Below are 19,105 nucleotides of genomic sequence, written 5' to 3'. Positions count from 1 at the left end.
GTTACGGCGGGTCTGATTAATGCGGTTATGGCGGCTCTGGGTAGTGAGGTTACGGCGGCTCTGGTTCGTGGGGTTACAGCGGCTCTGGGTAATGGGGTTACGGTGGCTCTGGGTAGTGGGATTACGGTGGCTCTGGGAAGTAGGGGTTACGGTGGCTGTGGGAAGTAGGGGTTACGGTGGCTATGGTTAGTGGCGGTTACCATGGCTCTGGGTCGTGGGGTTACGGCGGATCTCAGTCGTGGGCTTACAGTGGCTCTGTGTAGTGGGATTACTGTGATTCTGGGTAATCGGGATACAGTGGCTCTGGGTAGTGGGGTTACGGTGGCTCTGGGTAGTGGGGGTTACGGAGGCTTTGGGTAGTGGGGTTACGGTGGCTCTGGGTAGTAGTCTTACAGTGGCTCTGGGTAGTGGGGTTACGGTGATTCTGGGTAATGGGGATCAAGTGGCTCTGGGTAGTGGGATTACTGTGGCTCTGGGAAGTAGGAGTTACGGTGGCTCTGGGTAGTGGGGGTTCGTTGGCTCTGGGTAGTGGGGTTACGGCGTCTCTGTGTAGTGGAGTTACGGTGGCTCTGGATAGTAGAGTCACGGTGGCTCTGGGTAGTGGGGTTAAGGCGGCTCTGGGTATTGGGGTTACGGCAGCTGTGTATTGGGGTTATGGCAGTTCTGGGTAGTGGGGTTACGGTGGCTCTGGGTAGTGGGGTTAAGGCGGCTCTGGGTATTGGGGTTATGGCGGCTCAAGGTAGTGGGGTTACTTTGACTCTGGGTAGTGGTGTTACGGTGGCTCTGGGTAGTGAGGTTAAGGCATCTCTGGGTAGTGGGGTTACGACGCCTCTGGGTAGTGGAGTAATGGCAGCTCTAGGTAGTGGGGTTACGGCGGCTATGGGTAGTGGGGTTACGGTGGCTCTGGGTAGAGAGGTTACGGCAGCTCTGGCTAGTGGATTTACGGCGACTCTGGCTAGTGACGTTATGGAGTTACAGCGGCTCTGGGTAGTGGTTTTACGGTGGCTCTGGGTAGTGTTGTTATGGCGGCTCTGGTTTGTGGGGTTACTGCGGCTCAGGGTGCTGGGGTTATGGCAGGTCTGGATCGTGCGGTTGCGCGGCACTGGGTATTGGGGTTACGGCGGCACTGGGTAGTGTGGTTACGGCGGCTCTGGGTAGTGGGGTTACGGTGACTCTGGGTAGTTGGGTTATGGCGTCTCTGGGTAGTGTGGTTACGGTGGCTCTGGGTAGTGTGGTTACGGCGGCTCTGGGTAGTGTGGTTACGGTGACTCTGGGTAGTGGGATTACGGTGGCTCTGGGAAGTAGGGGTTACGGTGGCTCTGGGATATAGGGGTTACGGTGGCTGTGGGTAGTGGCGGTTACCGTGGCTCTTTGTCTTGGGGTTACGGCGGCTCTGAGTCGTGGGGTAACAGTGGCTCTGTGTAGTGGGATTACTGTGATCTGGGTAATCGGGATACAGTGGCTCTGGGTAGTGGGGTTACGGTGATTCTGGGTAATGGGGATCAAGTGGTTCTGGGTAGTGGGGTTAAGGCGGCTCTGTGTATTGGGGTTATGGCTGCTCTGGGTAGTGGGGTTATGGCGGCTCTGGGTAGTGGGGTTACGGCGGCTCTGGGTAGTGGGGTTAAGGCGGCTCTGGGTAGTGGGGTTACGACGGCTCTGGCTAGTGGAGTTACGGCGGCTCTGGGTAGTGGGGTTACGGCGGCGCTGGGTAGTGGGGTTACGGCGTCTCAGGGTAGAGAGGTTACGGCAGCTCTGGCTAGTGGATTTACGGCGGCTCAGGCTTGTGGGTTTACGGAGTTCCAGCGGCCCTGGGTAGTGGTTTTACGGTGGCTCTGGAAGTGGGGTTACGGCAGCTCTGGATAGTGCAGTTACGGCGACTCTGGGTCGTGGGGTTACGGCGGCTTTGGGTTGTGGGGTTACGGCGGCTCTGGATTGTGTTGTTAAAGTGCCTGTGGGTAGTGGGGTTACGGCGGCTCTGATTAATGCAGTTACGGTGGCTCTGGGTAGTGAGGTTAAGGCATCTCTGGGTAGTGGGGTTACGGTGGCTCTGGGTAGTGGGGGTTCGGTGGCTCTGGGTAGTGGGGTTACGGCGTCTCTGTGTAGTGGAGTTACGGTGGCTCTGGGTAGTAGAGTCACGGTGGCTCTGGGTAGTGGGGTTAAGGCAGCTCTGGGTATTGGGGTTCCGGCAGCTCTGTGTATTGGGGTTATGGCGGCTCTGGGTAGTGGGGTTATGGCGGCACTGGGTAGTGGGGTTATGGCGGCTCTGGGTAGTGGGGTTACGGTGGCTCTGGGTAGTAGAGTCACGGTGGCTCTGGGTAGTGGGGTTAATGCGGCTCAGGGTAGTGGGGTACGTCGGCTCTGGGTATTGGGGTTATGGCAGCTCAAGGTATTGGGGTTATGGTGGCTCTGGGTAGTGGGGTTATGCGGCTCTGGGTAGTGGAGTTACGGCGGCTCTGGGTAGTGGGGTTAAGGCGGCTCTGTGTATTGGGGTTATGGCTGCTCTGGGTAGTGGGGTTATGGCGGCTCTGGGTAGTGGGGTTACGGCGGCTCTGGGTAGTGGGGTTAAGGCGGCTCTGGGTAGTGGGGTTACGACGGCTCTGGCTAGTGGACTTACGGCGGCTCTGGGTAGTGGGGTTACGGCGGCGCTGGGTAGTGGGTAACGGCTTCTCAGGGTAGAGAGGTTACGGCAGCTCTGGCTAGTGGATTTACGGCGGCTCAGGCTTGTGGGTTTATGGAGTTACAGCGGCCCTGGGTAGTGGTTTTACGGTGGCTCTGGATGTGCGGTTACGGCAGCTCTGGATAGTGCGGTTACGGCGACTCTGGGTCGTGGGGTTACTGCGGCTTCGGGTCGTGGGGTTACGGCGGCTCTGGATTGTGTTGTTAAAGTGCCTGTGGGTAGTGGGGTTACGGCGGGTCTGATTAATGCGGTTATGGCGGCTCTGGGTAGTGAGGTTACGGCAGCTCTGGGTAGTGGGGTTACGGCGACTCTGGGAGGTGGGTTTCAGCAGCTCTGGCTCGTGGTGGTACGGCGGCTCTGGTTCGTGGGGTTACGGCAGCTCTGGGTAGTGGGGTTACGGTGGCTCTGGGTAGTGGGATTACGGTGGCTCTGGGAAGTAGGGGTTACGGTGGCTGTGGGAAGTAGGGGTTACGGTGGCTCTGGGTAGTGGGGGTTACGGAGGCTTTGGGTAGTGGGGTTACGGTGGCTCTGGGTAGTAGTCTTACCGTGGTTCTGGGAAGTAGGGGTTACGGTGGCTCTGGGTAGTGGGGGTTCGTTGGCTCTGGGTAGTGGGGTTACGGCGTCTCTGTGTAGTGGAGTTACGGTGGCTCTGGGTAGTGGGGTTAAGGCGGCTCTGGGTATTGGGCTTATGGCGGTTCTGGGTAGTGGGGTTATTGTGGCTCTGGGTAGTGGGGTTAAGGCGACTCTGGGTATTGGGGTTATGGCGGCTCTGGAATGTGTTGTTAAAGTGCCTGTGGGTAGTGGGGTTACGGCGGGTCTGATTAATGCGGTTATGGCGGCTCTGGGTAGTGAGGTTACGGCGGCTCTGGTTCGTGGGGTTACAGCGGCTCTGGGTAATGGGGTTACGGTGGCTCTGGGTAGTGGGATTACGGTGGCTCTGGGAAGTAGGGGTTACGGTGGCTGTGGGAAGTAGGGGTTACGGTGGCTATGGTTAGTGGCGGTTACCATGGCTCTGGGTCGTGGGGTTACGGCGGATCTCAGTCGTGGGCTTACAGTGGCTCTGTGTAGTGGGATTACTGTGATTCTGGGTAATCGGGATACAGTGGCTCTGGGTAGTGGGGTTACGGTGGCTCTGGGTAGTGGGGGTTACGGAGGCTTTGGGTAGTGGGGTTACGGTGGCTCTGGGTAGTAGTCTTACAGTGGCTCTGGGTAGTGGGGTTACGGTGATTCTGGGTAATGGGGATCAAGTGGCTCTGGGTAGTGGGATTACTGTGGCTCTGGGAAGTAGGAGTTACGGTGGCTCTGGGTAGTGGGGGTTCGTTGGCTCTGGGTAGTGGGGTTACGGCGTCTCTGTGTAGTGGAGTTACGGTGGCTCTGGATAGTAGAGTCACGGTGGCTCTGGGTAGTGGGGTTAAGGCGGCTCTGGGTATTGGGGTTACGGCAGCTGTGTATTGGGGTTATGGCAGTTCTAGGTAGTGGGGTTACGGTGGCTCTGGGTAGTGGGGTTAAGGCGGCTCTGGGTATTGGGGTTATGGCGGCTCAAGGTAGTGGGGTTACTTTGACTCTGGGTAGTGGTGTTACGGTGGCTCTGGGTAGTGAGGTTAAGGCATCTCTGGGTAGTGGGGTTACGACGCCTCTGGGTAGTGGAGTAATGGCAGCTCTAGGTAGTGGGGTTACGGCGGCTATGGGTAGTGGGGTTACGGTGGCTCTGGGTAGAGAGGTTACGGCAGCTCTGGCTAGTGGATTTACGGCGACTCTGGCTAGTGACGTTATGGAGTTACAGCGGCTCTGGGTAGTGGTTTTACGGTGGCTCTGGGTAGTGTTGTTATGGCGGCTCTGGTTTGTGGGGTTACTGCGGCTCAGGGTGCTGGGGTTATGGCAGGTCTGGATCGTGCGGTTGCGCGGCACTGGGTATTGGGGTTACGGCGGCACTGGGTAGTGTGGTTACGGCGGCTCTGGGTAGTGGGGTTACGGTGACTCTGGGTAGTTGGGTTATGGCGTCTCTGGGTAGTGTGGTTACGGTGGCTCTGGGTAGTGTGGTTACGGCGGCTCTGGGTAGTGTGGTTACGGTGACTCTGGGTAGTGGGATTACGGTGGCTCTGGGAAGTAGGGGTTACGGTGGCTCTGGGATATAGGGGTTACGGTGGCTGTGGGTAGTGGCGGTTACCGTGGCTCTTTGTCTTGGGGTTACGGCGGCTCTGAGTCGTGGGGTAACAGTGGCTCTGTGTAGTGGGATTACTGTGATCTGGGTAATCGGGATACAGTGGCTCTGGGTAGTGGGGTTACGGTGATTCTGGGTAATGGGGATCAAGTGGTTCTGGGTAGTGGGGTTAAGGCGGCTCTGTGTATTGGGGTTATGGCTGCTCTGGGTAGTGGGGTTATGGCGGCTCTGGGTAGTGGGGTTACGGCGGCTCTGGGTAGTGGGGTTAAGGCGGCTCTGGGTAGTGGGGTTACGACGGCTCTGGCTAGTGGAGTTACGGCGGCTCTGGGTAGTGGGGTTACGGCGGCGCTGGGTAGTGGGGTTACGGCGTCTCAGGGTAGAGAGGTTACGGCAGCTCTGGCTAGTGGATTTACGGCGGCTCAGGCTTGTGGGTTTACGGAGTTACAGCGGCCCTGGGTAGTGGTTTTACGGTGGCTCTGGATGTGCGGTTACGGGAGCTCTGGATAGTGCAGTTACGGCGACTCTGGGTCGTGGGGTTACTGCGGCTTTGGGTCGTGGGGTTACGGCGGCTCTGGATTGTGTTGTTAAAGTGCCTGTGGGTAGTGGGGTTACGGCGGGTCTGATTAATGCGGTTATGGCGGCTCTGGGTAGTGAGGTTACGGCAGCTCTGGGTAGTGGGGTTATGGCGGTTCTGGGTAGTGGGGTTATTGTGGCTCTGGGTAGTGGGGTTAAGGCGGCTCTGGGTATTGGGGTTATGGCGGCTCTGGAATGTGTTGTTAAAGTGCCTGTGGGTAGTGGGGTTACGGCGGGTCTGATTAATGCGGTTATGGCGGCTCTGGGTAGTGGGGTTACGGTGGCTCTGGGTAGTGGGATTACGGTGGGTCTGGGAAGTAGGGGTTACGGTGGCTGTGGGAAGTAGGGGTTACGGTGGCTCTGGGTAGTGGGATTACGGTGGCTCTGGGTTGTGGGATTACGGTGGCTCTGGGAAGTAGGGGTTACGGTGGCTGTGGGAAGTAGGGGTTACGGTGGCTATGGTTAGTGGCGGTTACCATGGCTCTGGGTCGTGGGGTTACGGCGGCTCTGAGTCGTGGGGTTACGGTGGCTCTGTGTAGTGGGATTACTGTGATTCTGGGTAATCGGGATACAGTGGCTCTGGGTAGTTGGGTTACGGTGGCTCTGGGTAGTGGGGGTTACGGAGGCTTTGGGTAGTGGGGTTACGGTGGCTCTGGGTAGTAGTCTTACCGTGGTTCTGGGTAGTGGGGTTACGGTGGCTCTGGGAAGTAGGGGTTACGGTGGCTCTGGGTAGTGGGGGTTCGTTGGCTCTGGGTAGTGGGGTTACGGCGTCTCTGTGTAGTGTAGTTACGGTGGCTCTGGGTAGTAGAGTCACGATGGCTCTGGGTAGAGGGGTTAAGGCGGCTCTGGGTATTGGGGTTACGGCAGCTCTGTGTATTGGGGTTATGGCGGTTCTGGGTAGTGGGGTTACTGTGGCTCTGGGTAGTGGGGTTAAGGCGGCTCTGGGTATTGGGGTTATGGCGGCTCTGGAATGTGTTGTTAAAGTGCCTGTGGGTAGTGGGGTTACGGCGGGTCTGATTAATGCGGTTACGGCGGCTCTGGTTCGTGGGGTTACGGTTTCTCTGGGTAGTGGGATTACGGTGGCTCTGGGAAGTAGGGGTTACGGTGGCTGTGGGAAGTAGGGGTTACGGTGGCTCTGGGTAGTGGGATTACGGTGGCTCTGGGTAGTGGGGGTTACGGAGGCTTTGGGTAGTGGGGTTACGGTGGCTCTGGGAAGTAGGGGTTACGGTGGCTCTGGGTAGTGGTGGTTCGTTGGCTCTGGGTAGTGGGGTTACGGCGACTCTGTGTAGTGGAGTTACGGTGGCTCTGGGTAGTAGAGTCACGGTGGCTCTGGGTAGTGGGGTTAAGGCGGCTCTGGGTATTGGGGTTACGGCAGCTCTGTGTATTGGGGTTATTGCGGTTCTGGGTGGTGGGGTTTCGGTGGCTCTGGGTAGTGGGGTTAAGGCGGCTCTGGGTATTGGGGTTATGGCGGCTCAAGGTAGTGGGGTTACGTTGGCTCTGGGTAGTGGGGTTACGGTGGCTCTGGGTAGTGAGGTTAAGGCATCTCTGGGTAGTGGGGTTACGACGCCTCTGGGTAGTGGAGTAATGGCAGCTCTAGGTAGTGGGGTTACGGCGGCTATGGGTAGTGGGGTTACGGTGGCTCTGGGTAGAGAGGTTACGGCAGCTCTGGCTAGTGGATTTACGGCGGCTCTGGCTAGTGACGTTATGGAGTTACAGCGGCTCTGGGTAGTGGTTTTACGGTGGCTCTGGGTAGTGTTGTTATGGCGGCTCTGGTTTGTGGGGTTACTGCGGCTCAGGGTGCTGGGGTTATGGCAGGTTTGGATCGTGCGGTTGCGCGGCACTGGGTATTGGGGTTACGGCGGCACTGGGTAGTGTGGTTACGGCGGCTCTGGGTAGTGGGGTTACGGTGACTCTGGGTAGTTGGGTTATGGCGGCTCTTGGTAGTGTGGTTACGGCGGCTCTGGGTAGTGTGGTTACGGTGGCTCTGGGTAGTGGGATTACGGTGGCTCTGGGAAGTAGGGGTTACGGTGGCTCTGGGAAGTTGGGGTTATGGTGGCTGTGGGTAGTGGCGGTTACCGTGGCTCTGGGTCGTGGGGTTACGGCGGCTCTGAGTCGTGGGGTAACAGTGGCTCTGTGTAGTGGGATTACTGTGATCTGGGTAATCGGGATACAGTGGCTCTGGGTAGTGGGGTTACGGTGGCTCTGGGTAGTGGGGTTACGGTGGCTCTGGATAGAGAGGTTACGGCAGTTCTGGCTTGTGGATTTACGGCGGCTCTGGCTAGTGACGTTATGGAGTTACAGCGGCTCTGGGTAGTCGTTTTACGGTGGCTCTGGGTTGTGGGGTTATGTTTGCTCTGGGTAGTGAGGTTACGGTGGCTCAGTGTCGTGGGGTTACGGCGGCTCTGGGTAGTGGCGTTACGGCAGCTCTGGGTAGTGGGGTTATGGTGATTCTGGGTAGTGGGGTTACGCTTGCATGGGTAGTAGGGTTTCGGTGGCCCACGACCCAGAGCCGCCGTAACCCCATTTCCCAGAGCGACCGTAACCCCCACTACCCAGAGCCACCGTAAGCCTCACAACCCAGAGCCACCATAACCCCACGACCCACGCTGCCGTAACACCTCGACCCAGAGCCGCCATAACCCCTCGAAGCAGACCCGCTGTAAACCCACGACCCAGAGCCGCCGTCCCCCCACTAGCCAGTGCCGCCTTAACCCCACTACCCAGAGTCGCCTTTTCCCTATGACTCAGAGACGCCGCAAGCCCACTACCTAGAGCCACCATAAACTCACTACGCTGAGCCAGCGTAAACCCACTACCCACATCCGCTGTAACCCCACAACCCAGAGCCGCCGTAACCCCACTACCCAGAGCCACCGCAACCCCACTACTCAGAGCCACCATAACCCCACTACCCAGAACCGTCGTAACCCCACTACCCAGAGCCGCTGTAACCCCACTAACCAGAGCCGCCGTAACACCAGTACCCAGAGCCGCTGTTACCCCACTACCCAGAGCCACCGTAACCCCACTAACCAGAGCCGCTGTAACACCAGTACCCAGAGCCTCTGTAACCCCACTACCCAGAGCTACCGTAACCCCACTAACCAGAGCCACCGTAACCCCATGAAACAGAGCCGCCGTAACCACATGGCCCAGATCCACCGTAACCCAACGACCCCACGCTGCCATAACACCTCGACCCAGAGCCGCCATAACCCTCGAACCAGAGCCGCCGTAAACCCACGACCCAGAGCGGCCGTACACCCACTAGCCAGTGCCGCCGTAACTCCACTACCCAGAGCCAGCGTAAACCCACTACCCACATCCGCTGTAACCCCACTACCCAGAGCCACCGTGACCCCACTACCCAGAGCCGCCGTTACCCCACTAGCCAGTGCCGCCGTAACCCCACTTCCCAGAGCCGCAGTAACCCCACTACCCAGAGCCGCTGTAACCCCATGACCCAGAGCCACCATAACCCCACGACCCAGAGCCACCATAACTCCACTACACAGAGCTGCCGTAACCCCACCACCCAGAGGCGCCATAACCCCATCACACAGAGGCGCCGTAACCTCACCACCAAGAGCCGCGGTAAACCCACCATCCAGAGCCGCCGTAGCCCCAACACCAAGAGCTGCCGTAACCCCACGACGCAGAGCCTCCGTAACCGCACGACCCAGATCTGCCGTAACCACACTATCCAGAACCGCCAAACCCCACTACTAAGAACCGCCGTAACCCCACTACCCAAACCTCCGTAACCCCACTACCCAGAACCGCCGTAACCCAACCACCCAGAGCTACCGTAACCCCACTACCTAGAGCCACCGTAACCCCCACTACCCAGAGCCACCGTAACCACACTACCCAGAGGCACCGTAACACCACTACCTAAAGCCACCGTAACCCCCACTACCCAGAACCAGTGTAACCCCACTACCCAGAATCACCGTAACCCCACGACCCTGAGCCACCGTAACCTCACTACCCAGAGACAACATATCCCCACTAACCAGAGCCACCATAAAACCACTACCCAGAGCTGCTATAACTCCGTAAACCCAGTAGCCAGAGCCGCCGTAAACCCACTAGCCAGAGCTGCCGTAACCACTCTACAAAGAGCCTCTGTAACCCCACGACCCAGAGCCACCGTAACCCCCAAACCCAGAGTCACCGTAACCCCACTATCCAGAGCCACTGTAACTCCACTACCCAGAGCCACCGTAACCCCTCAACCCAGAGTCACCGTAACTCCCACTACCCAGAGCCACCATAAACCCACGACCCAGTGGCGCCATACGGTGGGACTCGGTAGTGGGGTTACGGTGGCTCTAGTTCGTGGGGTTTATGGTGCTTCTGGGTCGTGGGATTATAGTGGCTCTGTGTCGTGGAGTTACAGTGGCTCTGGGTAGTGGGGTTACGGTGACTCTGGGTTTGGGGGTTACGGTGGCTCTGGGTCGTGGGGTTACGGCGGCTCTGGATAGAGTGGTTACGGCAGCTCTGGCTAGTGGGTTTACGGCGGCTCTGGCTACTGGGTTTACGGAGTTATAGCAGCTCTGGGTAGTGGTTTTACGGTGGCTCTGGTTAGTGGGGTTATGTTGTCTCTGGGTAGTGAGGTTACTGTGGCTCAGGGTCGTGGGGTTACGGTGATTCTGGGTAGTGGGGTTACACTGGTTCTGGGTAGTGGGGGTTACGGTGGCTTTAGGTAGTGGTGTTACGGTGCCTCTGGGTAGTGTGGTTACGGTGGCTCTGGGTAGTGGGGGTTACGGTGGCTCTGTGTAGTGGGGTTACGCTGGCTATGGATAGTGGGGCTTATGGTGACTCTGGGTAGTGAGAGTTACGGTGGCAATGCGTAGTGGGAGTTACGGTGGCTCTGATTAATGCGGTTATGGCGGCTCTGGGTAGTGGTGTTATGGCGGCTCTGGTTCGTGGGGTTATGGCGGCTCTGGGTTGTGGGGTTACGGTGGCTCTGGATTTTGTGGTTAAAGTGCCTGTGGGTAGTGGGGTTATGTCGGCTCTGGTTCGTGGGGTTATGGCGGCTCTGGGTAGTGGGGTTACTGTGGCTCTGGCAGGTGGAATTACGGTGGCTCTGGGAAGTAGGGGTTACGGTGGCTCTGGGAAGTGGGGGTTACGGTGGCTGTGGGTCGTGGTGGTTACTGTGGCTCTGGGTCGTGGGGTTATGGCGGCTCTGGGTCTTGGGGTTACGGCGGCTCTGGGTCGTGGGGTTACAGTGGCTCTGTGTAGTGGGATTACTGTGATTCTGGGTAATCGGGATACAGTGGCTCTGGGTAGTGGGGTTACGGTGATTCTGGGTAATGGGGGTTCGGTGGCTCTGGGTAGTGAGTTTACGGCGTCTCTGTGTAGTGGAGTTACGGTGGCTCTGGGTAGTAGAGTCACAGTGGCTCTGGGTAGTGGGGTTAAGGCGGCTCTGGGTAGTGGGGTATGTCGGCTCTGGGTATTGGGGTTATGCCAGCTCAGGGTATTGGGCTTACGGCGGCTCTGGGTAGTGGGGTTACAGCGGCTCTGGGTAGTGGGGTTAAGGCGGCTCTGGGTAGTGGGGTTCTGGCGGCTCTAGGTAGTGGGGTTACATTGGCTCTGGGTAGTGGGGTTACGGTGGCTCTGGGTAGTGAAGTTAAGGCATCTCTGGGTAGTGGGGTTACGACGGCTCTGGGTAGTGGAGTTACGGTGGCTCTGGGTAGTGGGGTTACGGTGTCTCTGGGTAGTGGTGTTACGGTGGCTCTGGATAGTGCGGTTACGGCGACTCTGGGTCGTGGGTTTATGGCGGCTTTGGGTCGTGGGGTTACGGCGGCTCTGGATTGTGTGGTTAAAGTGCTGTGGGTAGTGGGGTTACGGCGGATCTGATTAATGCGGTTATGGCGGCTCTAGGTAGTGGGGTTACGGCAGCTCTGGGTAGTGGGGTTAAGGCGAATCTGGGAGGTTGGGTTTCGGCGGCTCTGGGTCGTGGTGTTATGGCGGCTCTGGTTCGTGGGGTTACAGCAGCTCAGGGTGCTGGGGTTATGGCAGGTCTGGATCGTGCGGTTATGCGGCACTGGGTAGTGGGGTTACGGCGGCACTGGGTAGTGTGGTTAGGGCTGCTCTGGGTAGTGGGGTTACGGTGACTCTGGGTAGTTGGATTATGGCGGCTCTTGGTAGTGTGGATACGGCGGCTCTGGGTAGTGGGGTTACGGTGGGTCTGGGAAGTGGGGGTTACGGTGGCTGTGGGTAGTGGGGGTTACGGTGGCTGTGGGTCTTCGGGTTACGGCGGCTCTGGATCGTGTGGTTACAGTGGCTCTGTGTCGTGGGATTACTGTGATTCTGGGTAATCAGGATACAGTGGCTCTGGGTGGTGGGGTTACGGTGCCTCTTGGTAGTGGTGTTACCGTGGCTCTGGGTAGTGGGGTTACGGTGATTCTGGGTAATGGGGATCAAGTGGTTCTGGGTAGTTGGTTTACGGCATCTCTGTGTAGTGGAGTTACGGTGGCTCTGGGTAGTAGAGTCACGGTGGCTCTGGGTAGTAGGGTTAATGTGGCTCTGGGTAGTGGGGTACGTCGGCTTTGGGTATTGGGGTTACGGCAGCTCAAGGTATTGGGGATATGGCGGCTCTGGATAGTGGAGTTACGGCAGCTCTGGGTAGTGGGGTTAAGGCGGCTCTGGGTAGTGGGGTTATGGCGGCTCTAGGTAGTGGGGTTACGGTGGCTCTGGGTAGTGGGGTACGGTGGCTCTGGGTAGTGAGGTTAAGGCATCTCTGGGAAGTGGGGTTACGACGGCTCTGGCTAGTGGAGTTACGGCGGCTCTGGGTAGTGGGGTTACGGCGGCGCTGGGTAGTGGGGTTACGGCGTCTCTGGGAAGAGAGGTTACGGCAGCTCTGGCTAGTGAATTTACGGCGGCTCAGGCTTGTGGGTTTACGGAGTTCCAGCGGCCCTGGGTAGTGGTTTTACGGTGGCTCTGGATGTGGGGTTACGGCAGCTCTGGATAGTGCAGTTTCGGCGACTCTGGGTAGTGGGGTTACGGCGGATCTGATTAATGCGGTTATGGCGGCTCTGGGTAGTGGGGTTACGGCAGCTCTGGGTAGTGGGATTAAGGCGAATCTGGGAGGTTGGGTTTCGGCGGCTCTGGGTCGTGGTGTTATGGCGGCTCTGGTTCGTGGGGTTACAGCAGCTCAGGGTGCTGGGGTTATGGCAGGTCTGGATCGTGCGGTTATGCGGCACTGGGTAGTGGGGTTACGGCGGCACTGGGTAGTGTGGTTAGGGCTGCTCTGGGTAGTGGGGTTACGGTGACTCTGGGTAGTTGGATTATGGCGGCTCTTGGTAGTGTGGATACGGCGGCTCTGGGTAGTGGGGTTACGGTGGGTCTGGGAAGTGGGGGTTACGGTGGCTGTGGGTAGTGGGGGTTACGGTTGCTGTGGGTAGTGGGGGTTACCGTGGTTCTGGGTCGTGGGGTTACGGCGGCTCTGGGTCTTGGGGTTACGGCGGCTCTGGATCGTGTCGTTACAGTGGCTCTGTGTCGTGGGATTACTGTGATTCTGGGTAATCAGGATACAGTGGCTCTGGGTGGTGGGGTTACGGTGCCTCTTGGTAGTGGTGTTACCGTGGCTCTGGGTAGTGGGGTTACGGTGATTCTGGGTAATGGGGATCAAGTGGTTCTGGGTAGTGGGTTTACGGCATCTCTGTGTAGTGGAGTTACGGTGGCTCTGGGTAGTAGAGTCACGGTGGCTCTGGGTAGTAGGGTTAATGCGGCTCTGGGTAGTGGGGTACGTCGGCTTTGGGTATTGGGGTTACGGCAGCTCAAGGTATTGGGGATATGGCGGCTCTGGATAGTGGAGTTACGGCAGCTCTGGGTAGTGGGGTTAAGGCGGCTCTGGGTAGTGGGGTTATGGCGGCTCTAGGTAGTGGGGTTACGGTGGCTCTGGGTAGTGGGGTACGGTGGCTCTGGGTAGTGAGGTTAAGGCATCTCTGGGTAGTGGGGTTACGACGGCTCTGGCTAGTGGAGTTACGGCGGCTCTGGGTAGTGGGGTTACGGCGGCGCTGGGTAGTGGGGTTACGGCGTCTCTGGGAAGAGAGGTTACGGCAGCTCTGGTTAGTGAATTTACGGCGGCTCAGGCTTGTGGGTTTACGGAGTTCCAGCGGCCCTGGGTAGTGGTTTTACGGTGGCTCTGGAAGTGGGGTTACGGCAGCTCTGGATAGTGCGGTTACGGCGACTCTGGGTCGTGGGGTTACGGCGGCTTTGGGTTGTGGGGTTACGGCGGCTCTGGATTGTGTTGTTAAAGTGCCTGTGGGTAGTGGGGTTACGGCGGGTCTGATTAATGCGGTTATGGCGGCTCTGGGTAGTGAGGTTACGGCAGCTCTGGGTAGTGGGGTTACGGCGACTCTGGGAGGTGGGTTTCAGCAGCTCTGGCTCGTGGTGGTACGGCGGCTCTGGTTCGTGGGGTTACGGCAGCTCTGGGTAGTGGGGTTACGGTGGCTCTGGGTAGTGGGATTACGGTGGCTCTGGGAAGTAGGGGTTACGGTGGCTGTGGGAAGTAGGGGTTACGGTGGCTATGGTTAGTGGCGGTTACCATGGCTCTGAGTCGTGGGGTTACAGTGGCTCTGTGTAGTGGGATTACTGTGATTCTGGGTAATCGGGATACAGTGGCTCTGGGTAGTGGGGTTACGGTGGCTCTGGGTAGTGGGGGTTACGGAGGCTTTGGGTAGTGGGGTTACGGTGGCTCTGGGTAGTAGTCTTACCGTGGTTCTGGGAAGTAGGGATTACGGTGGCTCTGGGTAGTGGGGGTTACGGAGGCTTTGGGTAGTGGGGTTACGGTGGCTCTGGGTAGTAGTCTTACAGTGGCTCTGGGTAGTGGGGTTACGGTGATTCTGGGTAATGGGGATCAAGTGGCTCTGGGTAGTGGGATTACTGTGGCTCTGGGAAGTAGGGGTTACGGTGGCTCTGGGTAGTGGGGGTTCGTTGGCTCTGGGTAGTGGGGTTACGGCGACTCTGTGTAGTGGAGTTACGGTGGCTCTGGGTAGTAGAGTCACGGTGGCTCTGGGTAGTGGGGTTAAGGCGGCTCTGGGTATTGGGGTTACGGCAGCTCTGTGTATTGGGGTTATTGCGGTTCTGGGTAGTGGGGTTTCGGTGGCTCTGGGTAGTGGGGTTAAGGCGGCTCTGGGTATTGGGGTTATGGCGGCTCAAGGTAGTGGGGTTACGTTGGCTCTGGGTAGTGGGGTTACGGTGGCTCTGGGTAGTGAGGTTAAGGCATCTCTGGGTAGTGGGGTTACGACGCCTCTGGGTAGTGGAGTAATGGCAGCTCTAGGTAGTGGGGTTACGGCGGCTATGGGTAGTGGGGTTACGGTGGCTCTGGGTAGAGAGGTTACGGCAGCTCTGGCTAGTGGATTTACGGCGGCTCTGGCTAGTGACGTTATGGAGTTACAGCGGCTCTGGGTAGTGGTTTTACGGTGGCTCTGGGTAGTGTTGTTATGGCGGCTCTGGTTTGTGGGTTTACTGCGGCTCAGGGTGCTGGGGTTATGGCAGGTTTGGATCGTGCGGTTGCGCGGCACTGGGTATTGGGGTTACGGCGGCACTGGGTAGTGTGGTTACGGCGGCTCTGGGTAGTGGGGTTAAGGTGACTCTGGGTAGTTGGGTTATGGCGGCTCTTGGTAGTGTGGTTACGGCGGCTCTGGGTAGTGTGGTTACGGTGGCTCTGGGTAGTGGGATTACGGTGGCTCTGGGAAGTAGGGGTTACGGTGGCTCTGGGAAGTTGGGGTTATGGTGGCTGTGGGTAGTGGCGGTTACCGTGGCTCTGGGTCGTGGGGTTACGGCGGCTCTGAGTCGTGGGGTAACAGTGGCTCTGTGTAGTGGGATTACTGTGATCTGGGTAATCGGGATACAGTGGCTCTGGGTAGTGGGGTTACGGTGGCTCTGGGTAGTGGGGTTACGGTGGCTCTGGATAGAGAGGTTACGGCAGTTCTGGCTAGTGGATTTACGGCGGCTCTGGCTAGTGACGTTATGGAGTTACAGCGGCTCTGGGTAGTCGTTTTACGGTGGCTCTGGGTTGTGGGGTTATGTTTGCTCTGGGTAGTGAGGTTACGGTGGCTCAGTGCCGTGGGGTTACGGCGGCTCTGGGTAGTGGCGTTACGGCAGCTCTGGGTAGTGGGGTTATGGTGATTCTGGGTAGTGGGGTTACGCTTGCATGGGTAGTAGGGTTTCGGTGGCCCACGACCCAGAGCCGCCGTAACCCCATTTCCCAGAGCGACCGTAACCCCCACTACCCAGAGCCACCGTAAGCCTCACAACCCAAAGCCACCATAACCCCACGACCCACGCTGCCGTAACACCTCGACCCAGAGCCGCCATAACCCCTCGAAGCAGACCCGCTGTAAACCCACGACCCAGAGCCGCCGTCCCCCCACTAGCCAGTGCCGCCTTAACCCCACTACACAGAGTCGCCTTAACCCTATGACTCAGAGACGCCGCAAGCCCACTACCTAGAGCCACCATAAACTCACTACGCTGAGCCAGCGTAAACCCACTACCCACATCCGCTGTAACCCCACAACCCAGAGCCGCCGTAACCCCACTACCCAGAGCCACCGCAACCCCACTACTCAGAGCCACCATAACCCCACTACCCAGAACCGTCGTAACCCCACTACCCAGAGCCGCTGTAACCCCACTAACCAGAGCCGCCGTAACACCAGTACCCAGAGCCGCTGTTACCCCACTACCCAGAGCCACCGTAACCCCACTAACCAGAGCCGCTGTAACACCAGTACCCAGAGCCGCTGTAACCCCACTACCCAGAGCCACCGTAACCCCACTAACCAGAGCCACCGTAACCCCATGAAACAGAGCTGCCGTAACCACATGGCCCAGATCCACCGTAACCCAACGACCCCACGCTGCCGTAACACCTCGACCCAGAGCCGCCATAACCCTCGAACCAGAGCCGCCGTAAACCCACGACCCAGAGCGGCCGTACACCCACTAGCCAGTGCCGCCGTAACTCCACTACCCAGAGCCAGCGTAAACCCACTACCCACATCCGCTGTAACCCCACTACCCAGAGCCACCGTGACCCCACTACCCAGAGCCGCCGTTACCCCACTAGCCAGTGCCGCCATAACCCCACTTCCCAGAGCCGCAGTAACCCCACTACCCAGAGCCGCTGTAACCCCATGACCCAGAGCCACCATAACCCCACGACCCAGAGCCACCATAACTCCACTACACAGAGCTGCCGTAACCCCACCACCCAGAGGCGCCATAACCCCATCACACAGAGGCGCCGTAACCTCACCACCAAGAGCCGCGGTAAACCCACCATCCAGAGCCGCCGTAGCCCCAACACCAAGAGCTGCCGTAACCCCACGACGCAGAGCCTCCGTAACCGCACGACCCAGATCTGCCGTAACCACACTATCCAGAACCGCCTAACCCCACTACTAAGAACCGCCGTAACCCCACTACCCAAACCTCCGTAACCCCACTACCCAGAACCGCCGTAACCCAACCACCCAGAGCTACCGTAACCCCACTACCTAGAGCCACCGTAACCCCCACTACCCAGAGCCACCGTAACCACACTACCCAGAGGCACCGTAACACCACTACCTAAAGCCACCGTAACCCCCACTACCCAGAACCAGTGTAACCCCACTACCCAGAATCACCGTAACCCCACGACCCTGAGCCACCGTAACCTCACTACCCAGAGACAACATAACCCCACTAACCAGAGCCACCATAAAACCACTACCCAGAGCTGCTATAACTCCGTAAACCCAGTAGCCAGAGCCGCCGTAAACCCACTAGCCAGAGCTGCCGTAACCACTCTACAAAGAGCCTCTGTAACCCCACGACCCAGAGCCACCGTAACCCCCAAACCCAGAGTCACCGTAACCCCACTATCCAGAGCCACTGTAACTCCACTACCCAGAGCCACCGTAACCCCTCAACCCAGAGTCACCGTAACTCCCACTACCCAGAGCCACCATAGACCCACGACCCAGTGGCGCCATACGGTGGGACTCGGTAGTGGGGTTACGGTGGCTCTAGTTCGTGGGGTTTATGGTGCTTCTGGGTCGTGGGATTATAGTGGCTCTGTGTCGTGGAGTTACAGTGGCTCTGGGTAGTGGGGTTACGGTGACTCTGGGTTTGGGGGTTACGGTGGCTCTGGGTCGTGGGGTTACGGCGGCTCTGGATAGAGTGGTTACGGCAGCTCTGGCTAGTGGGTTTACGGCGGCTCTGTCTACTGGGTTTACGGAGTTATAGCAGCTCTGGGTAGTGGTTTTACGGTGGCTCTGGTTAGTGGGGTTATGTTGTCTCTGGGTAGTGAGGTTACTGTGGCTCAGGGTCGTGGGGTTACGGTGATTCTGGGTAGTGGGGTTACACTGGTTCTGGGTAGTGGGGGTTACGGTGGCTTTAGGTAGTGGTGTTACGGTGCCTCTGGGTAGTGTGGTTACGGTGGCTCTGGGTAGTGGGGGTTACGGTGCCTCAAGGTAGTGGGGTTACGGTAGCTCTGCGTGGTTGGGTTACGGCGGCTCTGGGTAGTGGGGTTACGGAGGTTTGGGTAGTGGGGTTATGGCGGTTCTTAGTAGTGGGGTTAGGCGGTTCTGGATAGTGTGGTTACGGCAGATCTGGGTCGTGCGGTTACGGAGGCTCTGCGTCGTGGGGTTAGGGCAGCTCTTGGTGTTGGGGCTACGGCGGCTCTGGATGGTGGGTTTACCGCGGCTCTTGGTGGTGAGGTTACGGCGCCTCTGTGTGATGGGGTTATGGCGCCTCTGGGTGGTGGGGTTACGGCAGCTCTGTGTAGTGGAGTTATGGTGGCTCTGGGTCGTGAGGTTATGGTGGCTCTGGGTAGTCGGGTTACGGTGGCTCAGAAGGGGAGAGGATAGAATTTGTCGTATTATATAATTTTGTTACTTTTTACAATTCGCCATATGTTATAATTGTTGATGTTTTTACGACCTTGTTGTCATTTGACTGTTACGATATTGTGTTTATATAATAGTTTGATTTCTCTTCTCTAACTCTTTATTCTTTCTGTCTCCAGGTGCTCAATCGTTTATCCGACATCCTGTGGACCAGTCACTTTCAGAATTTGGAATTTTTTAGAACGTAGAATAATAGTAGCAGTGGTATTTATAAGTACATTTAAGCTGTGTTCAAATTATCAAAAACAAAGGCACGTCCCAACTAGAAAGGCCTCTACACAGGCTGGGGTTACGGTGGCTCTGGATAGTGGAGTTATGGTGGCTCTGGGTCGTGGGATTATGGTGGCTCTGTGTAGTAGGGTTACGGTGGCTCTGGGTAGTGGGGTTACGATGGATCTGGATAATGGAGTTACGGTGGCTATGGATAGTGGGGCTTACGGTGACTCTGGGTATTGGGAGTTACATCGGCTCTGGGTGGTGGTTTTACGGTGGCTCTGGGTCGTGGGGGTTACGGTGGTTCTGGTTCGTGGGATTATGGTGGCTCTGGGTCATGGGGTTACAGTGGCTCTGGGTAGTGGGGTTATGGTGGCTCTGGGTAGTGGGGTTACGGTGGATCTGGGTAGTCGGGTTACGCTGACCCTGCGTAGTGGGGTTACGGTGGCTCTGGGTAGTGGGTTTACGGTGGCTCTGGGTAGTAGGGGTTACGGTGGCTCTGTGTAGTGGGGTTACGCTGGCTATGGATAGTGGGGCTTATGGTGACTCTGGGTAGTGAGAGTTACGGTG

The sequence above is a fragment of the Narcine bancroftii genome, unplaced genomic scaffold, assembly GCF_036971445.1.
Source record: "Narcine bancroftii isolate sNarBan1 unplaced genomic scaffold, sNarBan1.hap1 Scaffold_263, whole genome shotgun sequence".
Classification (NCBI taxonomy): Eukaryota; Metazoa; Chordata; class Chondrichthyes; order Torpediniformes; family Narcinidae; genus Narcine; species Narcine bancroftii.
The sequence above is the reverse complement of the archived record's forward strand: the minus strand, read 5'-3'. Positions refer to the sequence as shown.